The sequence below is a fragment of the Podarcis vaucheri genome, assembly GCF_965113315.1.
Source record: "Podarcis vaucheri genome assembly, chromosome: 3".
NCBI classification, from domain to species: domain Eukaryota; kingdom Metazoa; phylum Chordata; class Lepidosauria; order Squamata; family Lacertidae; genus Podarcis; species Podarcis vaucheri.
In genome coordinates, this window is record NC_138761.1 from 104,574,454 (window position 1) to 104,596,067 (window position 21,614).

General features: G+C 41.2%; 1 protein-coding gene across 1 annotated transcript in view; it reads right to left on the reverse strand.

Annotated features, from left to right (window-relative positions):
* The window catches only part of KLHL29 (kelch like family member 29), a 430,669-nt gene that overhangs the window by 329,753 nt on the left and 79,302 nt on the right, over positions 1–21,614 (reverse strand). The window lies entirely within an intron of this gene.

Genomic DNA, 21,614 nt, shown 5'->3' on the forward strand with positions numbered 1-21,614 from the left:
CTCCGGAACGAATTACCATATTTTTTGCTCTATAAGACTCACTTTTCCCCTCCTAAAAAGTCAGGGGAAATGTATGTGCGTCATATGGAGCGAATGCAGGCTGCGCAGCTACCACAGAAGCCAGAACAGCAAGAGGGATTGCTGCTTTCACTGCGCAGCGATCCCTCTTGCTGTTCTGGCTTCTGAGATTCAGAATGTTTTTTTTCTTGTTTTCCTCCTCCAAAAACTAGGTGCGTCTTGTGGTCTGGTGCGTCTTATAGAGCGAAAATACGGTAGGTACTTAACCTGAGGTACCACTGTATTTCATCTATGCTGAGGCCATGAGCAAGCACTTTAGCAAATAAGCCTTCAAAGGACAAACCATAAAGTAAAAAATGTGAGGACCCTCTCTCTACTTCTGGCCATGTGTATTTGGAAGGTCAAAGGTACAAGCAATGGCATTTGCGTTAGAAACCATCCATATCTATTTTGTGTATGAGTATATTTACTAAAATATAAGCAGCAGAAAAACAAATAGCCCGCAGAATAAATATCACTCTCAAACATCAGTAAAGTCAAGACAGGCAGGTGGGTACATTTTATTAAACTAATACTCAAAATAATTTAAGTATACTATTTCCTAAGAATAATTAAAAAACAAAACAAAAGGATCCAGCATCCCCCAAAAGCAAAAATATGAACACATCTTCTCCCCATTCACCCCTATCTCTTAGGAAATGGCCTCATAAAAAAGTGACAAAACAATAATGAAAAGATGTTCTGTGAAAAGCTCTAGGGACTAAAAGCTAAGGTGCCAGGCCAGAACCTTTGGCTCTCACTATTGTGTTTTCTTGTCACACTGTTGCGCTCTGGGAGCTAGCGAGGATGATACTCTTAAATCTTAATCTCTAAAGCACTCTATGACAGTGCTCCAGAGAACAGGATCTTAGCCAATTTCATTCAACTGATATTAGTGCACAGTGGCAGCAGGGAGAAAAGCCTATATATAAAAATGCGAGGGAGACTTATGCTTTCTGGTGATTCAGAAAGCAGGCTATAGGGAGCCAACACGAGATGAAAGGTAATGTTTCCAGGGGAAAACAAAAATTATAAGGGTAAAAAGAGCTTCCTCTCCCAGCAGTACTACAGACAACCAAGTGCTTATATTTTCCCTGAGAAAAGTGTGTAACAGGTAACAACATTCCTCACTTGTTTCAAGTAGAGACCACAGGTGCACCGAATCTGTTGCCTGACCCACAAACTATTCACATAAAACACACTCTTCCTATGGCATATGTGACCCATCATCAGGAATGCTCATTGTACTATTGTTCCAGATTTGACACTGTCCTTTGAACAGTGGTACTAAAGGATTCTGATGGCTGTCCGGTATCAATGTGCAAATAGCACGACTAAAATGTACCTAGGGAGTTACAATCTATCTTGCTTGCCCTCAGAACAACCTTGAAAGGAAAGTCAAGTTATTCCAATTTTGCAGATCATGAACAGAATCGGAGGGACTTCAATGTTCCCACCAGGGCTGGCCCAATACATTTTGGTGCCCTCTGCCATGGAAGATGGGTTGAGTGAAAATCTACATCAGCAACGAGAGAGGCTTAAATCTCCACATTTGTCTCTGACGTCCCTGTGGATTCTGCCGCCTGAGGCAGAGGCCTCACCTTGCCCCATGGCCTGACCCTGTTTCCACTGCGCTGCATTTGAACCTAAGTTTTTCATTCCAACCCCAACACATACCCATTCACTACTGGTCAGTGGAAATTAGCACTCCAGAACCCGCTAGAACCTCGATTTGTGTAGCAGATCATATTTACATCCATAGATGGGCTTCCTACATTGATAGCATTATTATGCTAAGAGGTTTGTGGGTGTTATGCCAGGTGTTGTTTACATCAGCTAACATGGTGGCGACAGGTCAAGAGAGCATTTGGGAAGTATTAGTATTATGTGCTGGTAATGCTCTTAGAAGTGAAAGCCTGTTGAACTTTGCCCCTTGAGAGGGTTTAAGACATGACATCAGCTGCCCAGTGAGCCACTGACCCAGAGTGCTTATGTGATTTCTCGTCAAAATACTGATGTCTTATGTATGACAAGGCATCCTACGAAGGAAGACCATCCTCATTCTGTGTGTGCAGATGCTATGTAGTCAAAAGAGTACCAGCTGTACACAAAAGGAGAGCATCAAGAGGCTAGGGGAGTATTACAGAAAATAAAAGAAGATGCTTAAGGGGTAGAACGTCCAAGACAACCAAATGCCCGAGTGTCTGTTGTAGGAGGCTGGAGGGTGGAGAGTGGACGAGCGGGCTGAGCAAGAGCACTCCACACTACAACATATCATTGCAGATCCCACTGATTTACTCTAATTGCTAGATATTGCCTACAGACAGCCACCCAATCTTAAACAACTCCTAACCCACAATAATACTACAACCAGACTTATCACGGACACTGGCACCAGAGCCTGCAATAAACCCAGATGCCAACTTTGCTGCCACATACACCCGGACAACACCATTACTGGCCCCAACAACATCACACATACCATCTCGGGACTATTTAATTGCTCATCGTCTAACATTGTGTATGCCATCAAATGCCAACAGTGTCCTTCAGCTCTCTATATTGGACAAACAGGCCAAACCTTACGCCAAAGAATAAACGGACATAAATCTGACATCAAGAATCACAAAACAGAGAAACCAGTAGGAGAACACTTCAATCTCCCAGGACATTCTATACAAGATCTCAAAGTAGCTGTTTTACTACAAAGGAATTTCAGAAATAGACTGGAAAGAGAAGCTGCTGAATTACAACTCATTACCAAACTTAAAACCATGGAGAGACCTGGGCTGAACAAAGACATTGGATTCTTATCTCACTATACATGACTAAGCCATTTCTCACCTTCTCACCCCTTGCCTTTTCCTGTAAGACCTATTACAGTCGTTAAGAGTCGTCAACAGGCTCATCTCAGCTATCTGCCTATCTCCCATTCCCACCACCCTTTTGAGTAATACCCCTCCCCACCTTCTCACTATATAGAAGGATCTGGCAACTTCTGTTTCAGTGTATCTGAAGAAGTGTGCATGCACACGAAAGCTCATACCAAGAACTAACTTAGTTGGTCTTTAAGGTGCTACTGGAAGGAATTTTTTTTTATTTTCACTATGGCAGACCAACACAGCTACCTATCTACTGCTAGATATGTGTATTTCATGCATGCCAACCAATGCACTTCTTCAAGATGTTCAATTCTACTTGATACTCAGGGAGTAGGAAGTGCTGTGACTTCACTGATTTGGAAGCCATGATGAGATTAGGACCTACAAAACAAACGAGCAGTATTACAGATCTCAACAAGATGGGGAAAAGAATGTGCTCTATTATAAAACAATTATGAATAGCATTTGTCTGATTTCCACACAAGCATCTTTTCGATGGCTAAGATTCTGATCAACAAGGAATACAGTGGAACCTCTGGATACAAATTAAATTTGTTCCAGGGGTCCATCCGCAACCCGAAAAGTTCGTAGGCAGGGGCGTCGCTTCTGCGAGCGCACGCACACAGCACAACTGAGCACTTCTGCGCATGCAGCCGTGTTCATAACCCGAAAGTTACATATTCAGAGCAGTACAAAACTAGAGGGTCCACTGTACTTGTACATCTTGAGAACTTAGGACAATCAGAGACAAAATGGCTGAGAACATAAGAGCTTTTGCTATAGGGGTTCATGGGTAATCTGAGTGCAGTTCTCAGTAAACAATCACTTTTAGCTAGTTGTTTGCCTGCTTCCCCAAAAACACAGAGTGAATATTCAATCTAATTGAATAATATACTATATCCCATTATAATTAAGTCCCTACACAACAAATATCAATAGAAGGGTGTACATCTGACACATGGTTCTAAAGATGTAGCCAAGATATGGATAAATGTACAAATTACCAAAATCCCACTATGAAACTTAGTAAGATTTATGGGTATTTATTCCTGTGTATTGCTGTCTTTATTCTCATTCGTAAGCTAAGGGGAATTGAATGTACAAAAAAAAATTAATGTAAGAAGTCACGGAATTGAAAGTTATAGTTCCCCAAGTAACTGTAATTCTGTCATACTACACACATATTAAGGGATAAATTTCACAGCAAATACTGTAACACAAAGACTTTCATCTGCCAAGAAAGACTTGAGTTAAAATTGTAGTGAGTTATGTGTGTGTGTGTGTGTGTGTGTGTGTGTATACACGCTCTAGTGCATTCAGATTATCAGACCAAACCTTTCATTTGCTTGTTTTTGTTCTCTTATTATTGCTATAAAAACAACTCCAATGTTAAGTATAGATCTACACAAATATATACCAGTAATATACTTATGAGTATGGTGATTGCTGGCAAGATCAGGTTTTCTGCAAGTACGCTAGAGCATAGTCTGACACTCTGAGTTTAAGACTGGGCTCACAGGAGTTCTCTCCCTCTACTTCACCCCTCTTACAAACTGTTTTCTGTCCCCGAAATTGTTAATTCCTATACCACAATTATCTACTTCCTTGACAGTAACACATGCTCAGAGGCAGGAAAAAACTGTAAGGAACAGCCCTTGGAGAGGCAAATTTCCTTTCCTCAAGAATGAACAAAATCGGAAAACACTGAATGATATCTCCTCTCTACCCAGTAACAATTGGTAACAACAATTTTTTAAGTGTTTGAACATCATATTACTATATTGTTTTAGGTGTGTGGTTTTTTTTTTTTGGGGGGGGGGGTCTTTTGCCTGTCAAGTAAAGATGGGGAAACTTGAAGTATGACATAAAGTTATTACAGGTGATAGAGAAGGAAAAGCTGTGGCTGTACTGCAGGAGCTACAATCCGTATCTTTTTGGGTCCTGTCTCTTTTTCTGCTCTTTAAATGTGAGGTGTGACCTAGCACAAAATGACTGCCATGACAGCCATTTTGTGACTGGCACCCACATCCCTTTCTCAAAATTCCTAATGTACCCACTGGCCCACTAAAGGGTGTAACTCTCGAGTTACTGTTTTTTGTTATATCCAGATATACTCTTATGAGGGACATCTAGTTCTACCCTGAGCGTAACTTGTCCTCCAGGATTAGGGGTTTGCAATGGTATGATACAAAACAGAGGGAGTAAGCATCTGGTGTGTGGGTAAGACATTTTGATGAACTCTCAATCTGGCTTATTTGTTTGACCTTCTGGGTCCTGCAGCTCACTATATTCATTTGTTTTGTATGCCCACACTCTGCTAGTCAGGCTTTGCTCATAATGCTCACCTGTTGAATGAAAGAACCATAGCATGGCTGCTGGGATGCTAACAGTTTAATAACTAGACTGTAGAAGGTCTGAAGGCATATATCATGGAAAATCTCAAAGCTACAGAGATCAGGGCACTTCATCCAGAAACAAAACACACTGCATGTTCCTTTTTTAGAATATTGGCACTGGATATCAATTTCCAACCAACATTGTATAAATTATTCTAGTTAAACACTTAGCTCTGGCAGCTAAAAAAAAATAAAAAAAGAGAAATAATAACCAAATCCTTAAGAAAGTAGTGCTAACCTGTTTCAAATGTAAACAATGATTTAAGCCATTTTATTACAGCGAGCACTATCTGATTGCTAGCAGAACCTGTGTTTATTGCTTTTGTGCATTACAGTCTCTTGTCATTTTAGACAACGAAAAACTTCATTCCTTTTGTACAGCATTTGTGAGAATTTCTAAGTAGCGAGGCATCTATAATGACATTGAACGGAGCCTGAAAGTTTCACAGACACAAAATGAAATTGCTAGCTCTTTCTTCCGAGCATCTTCTGACATTTTTAATGCATCTCTTTTGGGACAGTATTAATGTTCACTTCTTGGGTTAAAGCTGGAGGAGTAGGCTTGAACATGCCTTCTGCAGAAGTGTCAAAACATGGTTACTCTAAAGCAGTGTTCCCCAACCTTGGGCCTCCAGCTGTTTTTGGACTACAGTTCCCATCATCCTTGACCACTGGTCTTGCTAGCGAGGGATGATGGGAGTTGTAGTCCAAAAACAGCTGGAGGCCCAAGGTTGGGGAACACTGATCTAAAGTACACAGCAGAAGCACAGGTGGCATATCTGGGGCTCTCCAGATGTTGGTAGACTACACCTCCCACCATCCTGACCACTGTCCATGCTGAAGGGTGTTGGATCAGGTGGAAGGCCACCCCTGGATTAAAGGGTAATTTACAGTTACAGTTTACAGCTAGAGATGGTGTTGGGTCTATGGATAAAAGTTCTGACCTAGGTATCACTTCACCATAACATACATTGATATGTTTAAGATCTGTCTGGGGGTTTTGTTTTTGTTTGAGTTACTGTGTAACTCAACCATAATAATGTAAAGTGAAGAAATCCAAAAGAATGTATATTTGAAAAGCATTTCCATTCCTGTGGCTCTTTAAGACGGCATTTCCATTTTGCATAGTATTTCTATTTTTATTTTTTAAGTGTAAAACTGCTGCTCAATCAGAAACCTTTTAGTTTATCAAAATATGTTTTAACTGATAACCCTGATCAAACAATTTGTTATTGCAGCTCTAGTTGGGAACTATAGAGGACAACTTAAAAGTCTAGGTCTGGTTACTCAATAAAATTATATTTCACAAAGTCAAACTGCTACAGAATTATGACCGGTTTGTTCACAAAGTTTGAGGGAAACAAAAATTAAGCAAAAATCCTAAAGTTGGCAAGGCTACTCAAAAGGGAATGGCTATACAAACATCTAAATCCTAAATCTTAGTTCTATGAGGGAAGAGTGACAGCTCTGGTTCCAGTTCTAAGCACCACAATTTAAGAAGGATATTGATAAGCTGGAATGTGCGCAGAGGGGGGCAACCAAGATGATCAAGGGTCTGGAAACCAAGCTTATGAGGAACAGTTGAGGGAGTTGAGTATATTTAGCCTGGAAATGAGGAGACTGAGAGGAGATACGATAGCCATCTTTAAATATCCTAAGGGCTGTCACATGGAAGAGGGAACAAGCTTGTTTTCTCCTGCTCTGGAGGGAAGGACTCGAACCAATGGCTTCAAGTTACAAGAAAAGAGATTCTGAATAAACATACGAAAAAAACTCTCTGGCAGTAAGAGCTGTTTGGCAGTGGAACAGAGTCCCATAAAAGGCACTCTTTCCTTGGAGGTTATTAAGCAGAAGTTGGATGGCCACCTGTCACGTATGACCTAGTTGAGATTCTTGCTTTGCAAGTGGTTGGACTAGATGACCCTCGAGGTCCCTTCCAACTCTACAATTCTATTATTCTAAAATTCTTTAAGAGGTTTTACACATGTTTAAGGAAAATCTATACTAAAGGCCCACATTACAACTAACAACAATTAGCTCCTTTGGAGGAAAATTACGAAGATTCAAAAGACTGGACAGAAGAATAAGAGAGTCACAAAGGTGACTCTAATGCAAAGGATATGTACCACCCTGTCCTTGTTCCTTGAGATCATGGTTATGTCAATGTCCTACCATAAACTATGAATTCCTCTTTCGACTTCTTGAGTACCTCCTCTTTCATTCTGAATATGCTAGGGTGTTTTCTTCAATGGGCCACCATTCCTATAAAGATGTAATTACGATACTGCCTGTAACTCAATCAAGTACAGTGGTACCTTGGGTTAAGTACTTAATTCGTTCCGGAGGTCCGTACTTAACCTGAAATTGTACTTAACTTGAAGCACCACTTTAGATAATGGGGCCTCCTGTTGCTGCCGCGCCGCTGGAGCACGATTTCTGTTCTCATCCTGAAGCAAAGTTCTTAACCTGAAGCACTATTTCTTGGTTAACGGAGTCTGTAACCTGAAGCGTATGTAACCTCAAGCATATGTAACCCAAGGTACCACTGTAGAATTCACTGGTACTTCTTCAGCACAAGCATCCAGACTTTACTCCACAAGTCTTCCTTAATTGACAATTAACTTGCATATCCATTCCTACGCTGCTGTTTCACCTTGGGCGTTAGCCATACTGGAACGTTGCCATTTCATATTTTCTCAATAAAGTAACTGTCACTCCTTACACTGACAGTGAGTCAGATGCATTGTAAGCTAACTTGTTGATGCATTTCAGACGGGATCTTATAACTAAGCAGGCATCCTTTTTTCCAAGCACACAGTGGAAAAAATCTCTGTAATTGTGTCTCAGGAGCAAAGTAAAAATTCTGTGCTCCTAAATAAATACTTCAAGGGGAGTTACCAAAGACATAATGCTTCTGGTCAATAGTCTTGGCATGTTCTTGAGATATTTTTCAGCCTTTAAAAGGGATTATGTGTACCATTCCTTCAGACACCTTCCTTCTACTCTGCTTAAAAAGCGAAATCAAAACAAACACTGGGGTGGAATTTTATAACCTTTAAAAGCTATGAGCTGTGATAGAGAAAATTATGAATTCCCAATTGTTTTGTACACTTGTGTGGTAGAGACTATTGTCTTGGGCTAAATAACACCAACACTACTATGCCTTAAAATCTGATTTATAAAATATTGCCCTTAATTAGAAAAAAATACACAAACATAAAAAACAAGGGTTCTGGCCAGCATACAAAGACACAGTATATGGCAAGTACAATGAATGTATTTGTCACAATGTGCTTGCTGTTACCAGGCATGTAGTACATACAAGTGGTACTCCTGGATCATCAAAATAAGTACGATATTACAATTAATGATATATTTCTCCGACTCAAGAAAATTATTGGAAGTGTCAGAGCAGCTGTAGCAAACAGGACTGGAGCCCGGTGATCCCAGTTTTGAAGAGAAACTCCTTCTTCAGCTGACAATATAAAAGAAAATGGTAGCAACCCAAGGCAAACAATATAATATAATGTAAACTTTTCCAGACCATGAGCAGGCTAACTCACCCTGTGAAGTTAACAAGGTCCCACATTGGGTACAAATTGAGGCAACTGCTGCATGCTGGCTGGCAGAGCACAGAGGAAGCCCAATAGTGGATATTTATGAGTAGAAACTGTAAAGCACCAAGGGTTTATTAAAGAGGTATAACAAGAAACAGCCCAAAGCAAAAGATGTATTCAACCCATGAGGTGCTTGTATTGAGAAGATGAATTCACTTAATTTCTTGTCTGAAGAGTACCTTCTCAGTGTTAATTCTGTTGTATGGGTCAGACTTCAGTCACCAAATGGTGAAAAATTGTATGTCGGTGTTACTGTGCTTTTTCTGGAGATAAATTTCAATTTATTGCATGTGGTCAAATGTTCTAATCCATTCCGGAAGTCCGTTCCACTTCCGAAACGTTCGAAAACCAAGGATCAAAGGGCTGCCAGCAAGTTCAATGGGAAAAAATGAAAAATGCACCTCGAAAGCCCTTTAACTTCCGAGGCGCATTCAAAAACGGAAGCGTTCACTTCTTGGTTTTCGGCTTTCAAAATGTTCGGCAGCCAAGACGTTTGAAAAATGAGGTTTGACTGCGCTAGGATTGGAGAACACAGATCTCACGTTAGGAATGCTGTGACAAGTGCCCCTCTGGTGGAAAACTGTCTCCAGAAAAAGCACAGCGACACTGATGTACATGCTTTGTAACAGTGGGTAAAGGTAAAGGGTCCCCTGACCATTAGGTCCAGTCGTGACCGACTCTGGGGTTGCGGCGCTCATCTCACTTTATTGGCCGAGGGAGCCAGTGTACAGCTTCTGGGTCATGTGGCCAGCATGACCGCTTCTGGCAAACCAGAGTAGTGCACGGAAACGCCGTTTACCTTCCCGCCGGAACGGTACCTATTTATCTACTTGCACTTTGACATGCTTTCAAACTGCTAGGTTGGTAGGAGCAGGGACCGAGCAACAGCTCACCCTGTCGTGGCGATTCGAACCGCTGACCTTCTGATCAATAAGTCCTAGGCTTGCCATATAGTGTGTATCTGTTGTACTTTGATTGCCATATAGTGTGTCTTTGTATGCTGGCCCAAACCCGTTTTTTTCTATTTGTGTATGTTTTTATACAGCGGATTCCTTATTTTTTTGCTTAATTTGTTTGCAGCTGAGGTATAAGTGTAAATTCAGCTACTCCCCCTACAATAAATCTGCAAAAAATAAACATTGCATAACTTATAAAGAAACAGATTCATAGTTGAATTCAAAGCCACTGGGAGGACATCAACATCAAACATTTCTTTTTGACAGGTGGAACGATTATTGTGTTTCTTGCCCTGCGCATTGCTCTGTGGTTTCTCCTAGCTCTTCAGAGCAAATTTCGGAGACATGCAGGGAAGCCCCATGGTGCTAGCAAAAACCTTTGCAATGGCCTCTGCTAGCAAGCCAACTTAACTGAATCCAACCCACTTATCTCATTATTGCACAGGTGCTATGTGTTAGTGTGGTTTTTAGCCTTCTCTGTAAGTGGCTGATCCTCCCGTCTCTACATTTCTTTTATTTCTGGTCACATGGACCCACACCTATAATGCCAGCATAAAAATTGGAGTAAGACTAGAGTATCTCAGGACACAAAGATTACACCATAGTTATGTCTGGTGAATGACACGAAAAGTGTTGGTTATTAGTGCTCAAACAAATGCTCCTTTCAGTCACTACATTAATCTTGTAACACACAAAACACAGTAAGAACACTAGGTACCATTTACTGATTTCAGATTGTCATGCACTCTCTTGGAGAGCCAGCAGTCCAGAACTGAACAGCATGTGGAAATTACGATTAAAAAAAGAGGAGTGCAAAAATTTGATGGTTACTGTGGAGCTAAAGACAAATGCAGTACAGTCATACCTCAGGTTAAATGTGCTTCAGGTTGAGTGTTTTCAAGTTACGCTCTGTGGCGACCCGGAAGTAACGGAGCGCATTACTTCCGGGTTTCGCCGCTCGCACATGCACAGTCACTCAAAATGATGTCACACACATGCGCGGAAGCGGCAAAACACAACCCGCACATGTGCGGATGTGCAGTTGCGTCTTACGTTTTACTCAGGATGCGAACGGGGCTCCGGAACGGATCCCATTCGCATCCAGAGGTACCACTGTACTTCTTCTCCACTGCTTACTCTAGATGTAAATAAAACAGACTGTGTTTTATTTGCCTCAAGATCACCACATCCGCCCAAAATGTGGGTGTTACTTTTGTCATGTAAAGATGAACTAATGCAATAGGCACCATTTCTATTGTCTTTTTGGTGCCTGTTGAATACCCCTCTCCAGCGCGCACACCCCAGCATTTTAGCTTGAGATCTTTATCCCAGTCTGCATCTATATGCAGTGCTATTTTTCTAGCAAAAGAGGTGCCAGAACTCACCATGTACACCTCCCATGTTTTCTTATAATGGCAATGGTGCCCACCTGAGAGGTGTTTGAACCGAATTCCTCCTAGTTCCAGTTGGGGGGGGGATCCCTGTCTATATGTGACTTTGTTTATATATTTATATATGCAATTGTTTTTATTGCTTTTATTATGAAGTCACTTGGAGATATTTTATGGGAACAGCAACAAATAGATTCAAATAAAAATAAATGAAATGGCATAGTCCTTCCTCCTCCTTCTAAAATGTAGAATTTAAATATGCATAGCTCTCCCCTGTAAGGCTTACCCAATACAGATCCTTTATCTAAAATGCAAGTTTCCAGCAGGCTGAGTGGTTTTCCTTGTGTATACCAATCCATATTGACGTTTTAAGTGATAAGTTCTAAATGCACAGTCACATGTGCAGGCCCCCCCCTTTTTTTACTAAGAATAGGAATACGATGGAAATGGAAGAAGAGGCAAGGAGAGAGACAGAAAGAAATTGCCTCAAGTCACATTCCTACATACAGTTGGCATGCATCCAGTTTGTGGTTGCGATAAGAAATATGTAATCCTATTATACGGAGTAGAGTCAGAATGTACAAATAGTTCCTGGAAATGGAACTTCTCCAGTAAGATTATTCCTTTTTGGCATAATAGTTATACAAGTAGATCTAGGCTATAAGTCTTGTGACAGCTGACTGTCAGAACAATTCACCACACACAACTGTGGTGTCTTTGTCAACCAGACACAAAGAGTGTACTGCATATGCATTAACTTGCAATTTAAATGTTAATATATATTTTTAAAGCAGAGCTCAAGCCATGATATGAGGCAGGAACAGGGCCATTCTTCTTAAGTTTTAAGGGGGAAAGATTGAAGTGGCACAATTGCCTATTGCAGGAGACTTTGCTTTTAAGACATCAGAATAATAATCTTCTTGTGAGGTGATGGGAGACTTGCTATGCTCCAGATGTTGTTGAACTCCCAACGCTCAACAGTCTTAGTCAGCATGACCAATGGCTGGGTTTAATGTCATGACCTGGAATTAGATTCCCTTTTTGTCAGAGGAAGATACAGAGCAGGGGTTCCTAAACAGTATTTCCATGAGCTTCATTCGGGTGATCTGTTGCACGTCTACATTAAACAGTCATTGTAATTTTTAATTGTATTTTCATTGCTTCTTTTATTTCTTATATTGTATTTTATCGCATTACAATTTGAATTCTGGGCTCATTCTGGACTCAAGATCCACAGAGACTCTTGCTATCATACTTCACATCCATGAATCAATAATGTAAACTGAGCAATCAATAGTGTAAGGAATCAATAGTATAAACTGTGGCGTTCAGCCTATCAAACATGATAGACCTTAAAAATCTGTTGTTTTTAAGTCTTTCATTTTCCATGGAAAAGGACAAAATGTGTAAAGAATATGTCTGAGCTGGGACAGTTAAGGCAGCAGTGACATTGTGTGATTAAAGAACACACACTATGTCCTGGAAGAAGGTGGAAAGGAAATAATAAACAGAATCAACAACACAAATGTTAAAATTATTACTTCTAGGAGCACTATTTATTTGAAAATGGTCTTGCATGCACACACAATCACATACATATATTATACACAAACACACTCTTGATACAATGGCTCTGAAAATAGGGTGGTTGCTGCTTTAAAGAAATGCGGGTTTTTAAAAAGGCTACAATTCTCTCAAAGTTGGCTATCAAAATACTATTTAATTTTTGCTTTTTGTCCAAAAGAATTAACCATGAATTTTGAAGGTAACCCATTGATCGGCCCACAAAAAGATGGAAATCTGCCACAAATTAAGAACAGGTGAAAGGTGAAAATGCTACGCTGTGTCTTATGCCAACTACCCAAGTCCAGTTATCAAATTATAGCAACTTAACATTTAAAAATTGACATTTATTTCACGGAAAAAGCAGTGTTCTGCCCAGTAAATATCAGTCCTTGCTTGGGGAAAGTTTTAGACACTTATTCAATGGTGAGCCTTCAAGCAAAATTTCAATGAATGTACAGTGCTTAAAAAAACACACCTAGGTGCTTAAGTGTTAAATCACCAGCATTGTCTGAAGGGAACACAAAGCTTCAGGAGTGGAGAGGATATTGAGGTAGCTGCAGCCCTCTGTTTCCCTTCCCACTTTTCTTCATAATCAGTAATAACCAGCCTAACTTGAGGGGGAAAACAAGGGATTATCTCCCCCCTCTGACCATGTATTTCCCCAATATTTGCAGCAGTGTCCTAGAGGTTTAAGTGCTATGCTACTATGAAAGAGAGCTAATGGATCCATCAATAAGATTTATGGAGTCCTTCCTGTTTCCAGCAGCTAAGTATGGCACTGTCAGCACAAGTGGCAAACCGAAGGGGAGTATTATTTTCACTTATGTCAGTCTTTGGAGCAAGCAAGCTGGCCAGATTTTCTGAAAATAAAGCCTTGTCAATAAATAATTAATAATAATAATGTTTTAAAAAATAAATTAATGTGTGTGTTTGTGTGTGTCTCTCTCTGTGTGTGTACATATACATTTATATTTATATACAGTCATACCTTGGATCCCGAACGCCCTGGAACTTGGACGTTTTGGCTCCCGAACACCACAAACCCGGAAGTGATTGTTCCGCTTTGCTAACATTCTTTTGGAACCCGAACGTCTGACGGGGCTTCCGCGGCTTCTGATTGGCTGCAGGAGCCTCCTGCAGCCAATCAGAAGCCTCAATTTGGTTTTCGAACATTTGGGAAGTTGAACAGACTTCTGGAACGGATTCTGTTCGACTTCCAAGGTGCGACAGTAATATATATATATATATATATATATATATATATATATATATATATATATGCTTTCGTAGATTTTCACGGGTACAGGAATGCAGGTTTTGGTGTCTTCGGGTGTCTTCCCGTGTAAGAGTCGGGGTGTCTGTGCGACGTTTCGACGAGGTCTCACTCGTCATCTTCAGGCTGGTGCTTTCGGCTTCTTGTTACTGGAACAGAGCAGAGTCTGGTGTTTGAGTTCCTATAAATACTGTTGAGGGGTGTGGTGTATAGCCTCCAACGTTCTAGGCAGAGAGGAAGTTCCTAGATTAGTGTGCCTTTTCTTCTTTTGTTCCTTAATTACTTGAGGGATATCTTGGGTGATTTCATGAGTGATATTCTGAATATCACTGGGTGGGTCATTAAGTGTAGATTAGTTGCTAAAGCTTTCGTGTCTTGACCTCTTGAGCTTGTGAAGAGTTTTTCTGAGAAGATGGCTGTGCTGCATTTAGTTGTGCTCTGGCTTGGCTTCGTGTATAGGGGCGAGCTATGGTTTTGTGCCTTGTGCCAGCCAGATCTGTGTAGGGATTGCAGGGGGGTGCAGCATCCGGAGGTGCCACTATAGTTTGGCTACTGGATGGAGTCTGTAATATGTCTGTGGAGAGGGTCTGGGTTTGGGTCTGGTGTGGTTGATTGGTGACGGCGTTCTGTGTGCCTCTGGTTCTGGTGTCGGTTTTTGTGGGGAGGGCTAATTTCCAGATGTCTGGCAGGCGGGACGTGTCGTCACGCTTGTTCATGTTGTGAGGGTGTTTCTCTATCTCGATGGCTTCCATGATTATTCTCTTGTGGTGATGTTCCATGTTAAAGAGCAATTTGGAATCTGCAAAATTAATTTCGTGTCCTGTTTCTTTCATGTGTTGGAAAAGAGAGGAAGTTTTTTCTTCTTTTTTGACGGCATTCTTGTGTTCTGCGATACGTGCATTTATTCGTCTGTTTGTTTGTCCAATGTACGTGGCTGGGCAGACTTTGCAGGGTATTTCATAGACCCCTTGGTTTTCCAGCTGGATTTTGTCTTTTGGGTTTCTGAGGATATTGGCTATTTTTTGGTTGGTGCAGAAGGCTGTTTTGATATTGTGTTTATGGAGGATTTTGCTGATTTTGTCTGTAGTGCCCTTGATATAAGGAAGGAGGGCCATGCCATTGTTTTCTTCTGTGTCTTGGTTTTTGGGGGGTGTTTCTTTTTGGATTAGCTTCGTAACCCTGTTTTTCTGGTATCCATTGGCGATTAACACATTTGAGAGATTCTGTAACTCAGTTGTCAAGTGGTCTTTGTCAGCCAGGCGTTTGGTTCTGGAGATGAGAGTCTTGGCTACGGAGTTTATTTGTGCAGGGTGGTGGTGTGATTGTGCATGTAAGTAGCGGTTGGTGTGTGTTTTTTTCCGGTAGATAGTGTGTCCTAGGGAGCCATCAGGTTTTTTGTAGATTAGGACGTCAAGAAAGGGGAGTTGGTTGTTGTCTTCTATTTCCATAGTGAATTGTATTTTGGGGTGTAGGCTGTTGAGATGTGTGAGGAAGCTATCTAGTTTTTCTTTCCCGTGTGGCCAAATTACAAAGGTGTCGTCAACATATCTGAGCCAAAGTTTGGGTTTGTGTTCTGACTTGTCTAAAGCATTGGTTTCAAAGTGTTCCATGTACAAATTTGCGATGACCGGTGAGAGGGGTGATCCCATAGGTGCTCCTTCTATCTGTTTGTATCTTTGTCCATTGTGGATGAAGTACGTGTTGGTTAGGCAGTGGTTGGTCAGGTCCAGGATGTATTTGGGGGGGTTGTATTTGTTTTGAATGGCTGTCAAGGCTTCATTAATGGGCACTTGAGTGAAGAGAGATACAACATCGAAGCTCACAAGTAGGTCATCGGGATGTAGGTATTGTTTCTTTATTGTTTCTATGAACTGGAAGGAGTTAGTAACGTGTGAAGCGATGGATTCTGCATAGGGCTGAAGTTGCTTAGCGAGAAATTTAGCGAGATTTTGTAGAGGTGAGCCTATGGAGCTGACTATTGGTCTGAGTGGTGTTCCTTCTTTGTGTATCTTGGGGAGACCGTAGAGTTTGGGGCATCTGGATGATTTTTCTCTGGGGATGATTCTTAGCTGGATTTCTTCACTGATAGGAGAGGCTTTTATTTTGGATTTGGTGGTTTTTTCCAGATAGGTGGTGGGATCTGTTTTTATAGGTTGGTAGGTAGGGTCTTGGAGTAGATTTGATAGTTTTGCTTGGTAGTCCGATGTGTTCATCACAACAGTGGCGTTGCCTTTGTCTGCTGGGAGAATGATTATGTTGTTGTCTTTCCTCAGGTTGGTGAGTGCTTTCTGTTCTTCTTTGTGTAAATTGCTTCTGGGTGGTTTGCTGGAGCAGAGGATGTTGGTGACTTCAAGTCTGATTTTATTGGCTTCATCTGGGTCGATTTTGGTCAGGCTAGCTTCGACTCCGCATATGATGTTTTCCGTGGGGATGCATCTCGGGGCGACTGCAAAGTTGAAACCTTTGGAGAGTACTTTGGTTTCAGTTGGGGTGAGGATCCTGTTTGATATGTTATGTACTGTTTGTTTCATGGGTTGTTGTGGAGGGTGGCTGGGCTTCTGGCGTTTCTCTAGTTTGTAGAGTTTGTTGGTGTGTCTGTCTGTCTTATGTGAGGTCTCAGTTTCAGCTCTCCAGACGGCTAGTTGTTTGCATTTGTCCCAGAGTGCAGGGTGGATTTTGTTACATAGTTTGAGGTGAAGAGTGAGCAGATCTTTGTTGGTTTGGTTTAGTAGGTATCTTTTCTTATGTATTTCGTTTCTGATTAGGGATAGTTCAGTTCGTTTCAGGATCCTTTCGGTAGCTGGGGTTTTAGAGTGGAATTTAAGTTGGAAGCATGTGGGAGTTAAGTTGTTGTCTCGGCAGTTGCGTAGGAACAGGAGATCACATAAGATGGTGGCTCTTCGGATTTCTAGTTTCTCGTAGGTTCTTGTCAGCTGGAAGGTTTCCTCCCCGTAGAGGTGAGATATTTGCTTTCGTAGATTTTCACGGGTACAGGAATGCAGGTTTTGGTGTCTTCGGGTGTCTTCCCGTGTAAGAGTCGGGGTGTCTGTGCGACGTTTCGACGAAGCCGAAAGCACCAGCCTGAAGATGACGAGTGAGACCTCGTCGAAACGTCGCACAGACACCCCGACTCTTACACGGGAAGACACCCGAAGACACCAAAACCTGCATATATATATATATATATATATATATATATATATATATATATATATATATATATATAATATAATAAAATATATAGGTTAAAGGAACTAATCTAACTTAAAGCAGTGGAACTGACTGTTGCGGAGAGTGGGGTGATTAAAAAATCACTCACCCAGTTTAGAATATTCCACCATTCTTCAGCAGAGTTTACTTTCTTTCAACAAAGTAAGCAACTCATGTATATGTCAAACAATAATAAAGAAAATTGTAATACAGTAACATACTATCTGAGAGAAACAAGAACAACATGAGGAGGCAAGAATGACAGTTGGCCTCTCTAACTGAACACCCAAAGGGAGCAGCCAATTCCAGAAAACAACACAAAAACCCCGCCCACCAAACGCCAGACATTCTATTCATCTAATTAGGCCCCGATGTTTTACTTACACAGACTCTCCTTCATTGGAGGTTTTTAAGCAGAGCTTGGATGTATGCTTCAACAGGTTCCTTGGAATAGATGATCCTCAGGGCCCCTTCCAACTCTACAATTCTATGAATCTATGAGAAGTTTTACACATTTTAATGGCAATCTATACTAGAGGCCCCCATTACAATGAATTCTTTACTCAAATTATTTCTCAAACAAGTTTATGCACACTAAATTTTGCCAAGCTGTCAAGCAATATGTGGCCTTCAGTGGCTGTTCCAATGACACTACCTGGAGCCAGTTTGCTCACATAAACCTGCACTAGAAGAGTAAAGAGGGAGTACTGAACACAAATGAGATCACCATCTATGTTTAGCAAAGTGCAGAATGAGGATTTCAGTTCACTGAAAGGAAGGCTGCATTGTTTTCCTGTGCAAGTCATGCAGCTCACACGATTCATAGAAGTCTTGCTTCTGCACACTTGTCTTTCTACATCTCATTAGAACCAACCTTCTGCTTGTTTGAATAGAAGGACTCTAGGGCAAGGGGAAAGACACTTTCAACATTCATTTCCCACTGAAGAAGCTGTTCCCTTTTCAGCTGATGGGCAAAGTCAGTCTTTCTATGGGCTCATCCCCACTTCTGATTGTACCGTGCCTAGGAAGCATGGGTCTGAGTAATTTCCCCCTTGCCCTGCTCCTTTCCAAGGGAAAACGCACGTTTCAGCAATAGATCGGAATAAATGGCAATTGTGGAAGTGCGGATAAGCCCTATATCTGGGTGCAAGTATTTCCACAACTCAAGTCAAAATGTTAGGAGCAGAAAATGATTTTCCATGTTGGTTTTCATTCTGCTATTTGCCTCCTGATTCTTGTCAGCAGCAGAATTCTTGATACTAGAAATTAAGGTAAGTGTTAATTAGGGAGGTGAAATTGGTGCTTCAGAAATCAATAGTAAAGTATTTTAAAGTATTTCAGATGGGATATTCATCACTGCCTCTCCTGAACTGCTCAACTCTGAAAGTTCAGCCGTGACCCCATGTTCCTTTTTTTACTTAAGAAGTACACATCTGAGCTCAAATTCCACGTATTTCTCTCATTAGTTTGGGGAATGACACAAGCAGCAAAATAATTCACATCCATGTCTAAAAACTCACAGTTAACTTAATTTTGCTCCTTGAGGAGATGCTCCAATTTGCTTATTGTAAACATGATTTATTCTAAAATCAAAGTATGTGCTAAAAAGGAGACAGGTTGTTCTGTACTGAATGCTGTGAGAACTGCCTGAATAAACCATGCAGTAAGGGAAATAGAGTGAATTTGCCTGCTGTGACAAAAGTCATACAATCAACCCTTGCTCAAAACTTTATTATTTCCTTTTTATATATTTTATGGGCCTTGTCCATCATTTTACAATCTGACCTTTATGTCCTTTACTAAAGCAAACACAGCAGCGATTATGGAAAACTGACTTTAGAACAGCAATAAAGCAAACTGAAAGAGCCTTTATGTATAACACTGGGGCTTATATTTGAACTGTCAAATCAAATACACAGATTATAAAAAGGAAATATTTTTAAAATCCAAAAGTTTCTTACTGACCAGTTCTGTCCTTTGTTACCTGTATGTTAGTAAGAATGACAGATGAAGGAGTACCTACAAATGCAGAAATAGAAAAGCAATTGTTTCTTTAGAAAGATTAAAGCCCCCAAAAAGCCCAATGGGGGATTCTGCTCATATCACTGATATTCAGACTTAGACAGATGGGAAAACGCAAATGAGAATTGGCTTACACTGCAACTATTCAGCTTCCATCAGAGCAAATGTGTCACTTATTTTGCCTTCAGCGTTCCTATATTTATCCCTTGTTTATTGTTTTGATTAATTGAATTATTAGGATTATTATACTGTCAGACAGATATTGTCTACAGATAATTACTATGGCAGTTTGCCAGTAATCTTGTGGTCACCGTGTCTCATCTCTCCTTGAATATGAAACTCTCAATGGAGAAGGAAGTGGGTTAAAAATAAACTTTGTACAACAGCAATCATTACAAAGTCAACGTTCTTCATCCTTTTATGCACAGCAGTACCCAGTAGTCTGTTTTCCTTTCATGTTCTAGAAACTGCTGGAAGATGCAGGCCTTTTAAACAGCAGCCTAACAACATTCCAATCAAAGAACCACACGGCCAATTTGAGGACAGGAATTTAACTTCAAGAAAAAGAAAAGAAAAGAAAAATAGTTGAAAAATATAAAATAGTAGAGTAAAGTAAAGTAAAAGCCTACTGGGAGATTACTTGGCCTCAAAGACAAAGTTGTGAGCTCTCTCATTTACTCCCCTCACAACAGTTAAAAGGGGAAAGTTCCACATTAAATGTCATCCATTATGCTACACAGAAAAACCACCCCTTGGTGTTGTGGTCACTATAGACATATTCAAGGTATTTGATTGCCTGGAATGGTAATGTTATTAAAAGTGCTACAACACAATCAAATGGGCAACAAATTCATCTACGCCATATTGAAACTGCCAATTCTTCCTTGGTTCACACTAATTTCACCTCAACCACCATTGATAGGGGTACTAAACAAGGATGACCGTTACCACATTTGTTCTTCATCCTCTCCTTGGTAAAATTTCCACGTATTCCAAGGTGAATTCTTTACATCAAAGTGCAGTAAAAAGAACTGTAATACTTGTCAGGTTCTCACAGTGGAGGGAAGTAGAGTGCATGTGTCCAGCAGAGCCTACACCCAACCTCAGGACCCTAAATGGCTGGCAGCCTGGTTACACAGAAGGTATGGTCACGTGGGAGGAGGTAAATATCCCACCGCCATCACTAAAAGCCTGGCAGATGGCAACGGGAAAGACTGTGTTGAACTGAAGTTAAACTGTTCTGGAAGCTTTGCTAATGCTATCTTGGTAGTCAAGATAACCCCACAATTAACTGGTAGCCGTTGTAGCAATGAGCTCATATATGTTTATATTCACTTGCTTTGATATATGCTAATTAGCATGCTTTGATGTTATCCTTATCTGTGGTCTTGGAGTGCTGGGCTCCGAGCCCAGAAAGAGGAACTACCTGTAAACCTTGGGTATTTGCCACCTGTACCCTCATCTGGGCAGGTGAAGTAATGGGAAGTCCTAGACAAAGTGGTGTACGCTGCTTTGTGTATAAAGAATGAATTCACATTTGCTTGGGTGCGGACAAGCTACCTCCTTGCCCTGGTGTCCATCCCATGTCCCACGGAGAACTGGCAGGCTGCTTTGCTGGAGGTCTATACCTTTCTTAATAAAGCACTAGAACCATAGCTGTCAACTTACAGATTTGAAAATAAGGGACCAGCAGCCTCGAAAATAAGGGATCAGCAACCAAAATAAGGGATTTTCTGAGCACAGGTATGTTCAACTTCTGAGCCCCTCCAAGCCAAAGGCAAAAAGCCCAGCCAGCAGCCAAACGAAGCCTCAAGCGGTGGTTCCCACAGCACAGCAACCCGGCAAACTTTCCCACAGAAAGGGAAACCACCGTCACCTCTCCGCTGGGAAGCGCTGAGCAAAGGCGAGTCCCCAGGCAACACGGCTGATTTGATCGGCACACGGCATGCAAGCTCCACCCCCGTCATTTTTAGACTCCTTATTGGGTGAGCAACGCATCCAAGCAACACAGTTGGAGCCTCCCTCCTCCCTGACCGGCAAGGAGGGAGGGAGAGGAGCTGCTTCCTTTGAAACCCAGGAAATTTAAGGGACATCATCAATAAGGGACAGCAGCGGGACACAGCGCTGGGATAAGGGACTTTCCCACCAAATAAGGGACGGTTGACAGCTATGACTAGAACTAATCACTCTGGCATTTCCGACATCCTTCTTCGGTATACTTGCACCCAACCACTACTATGTGCC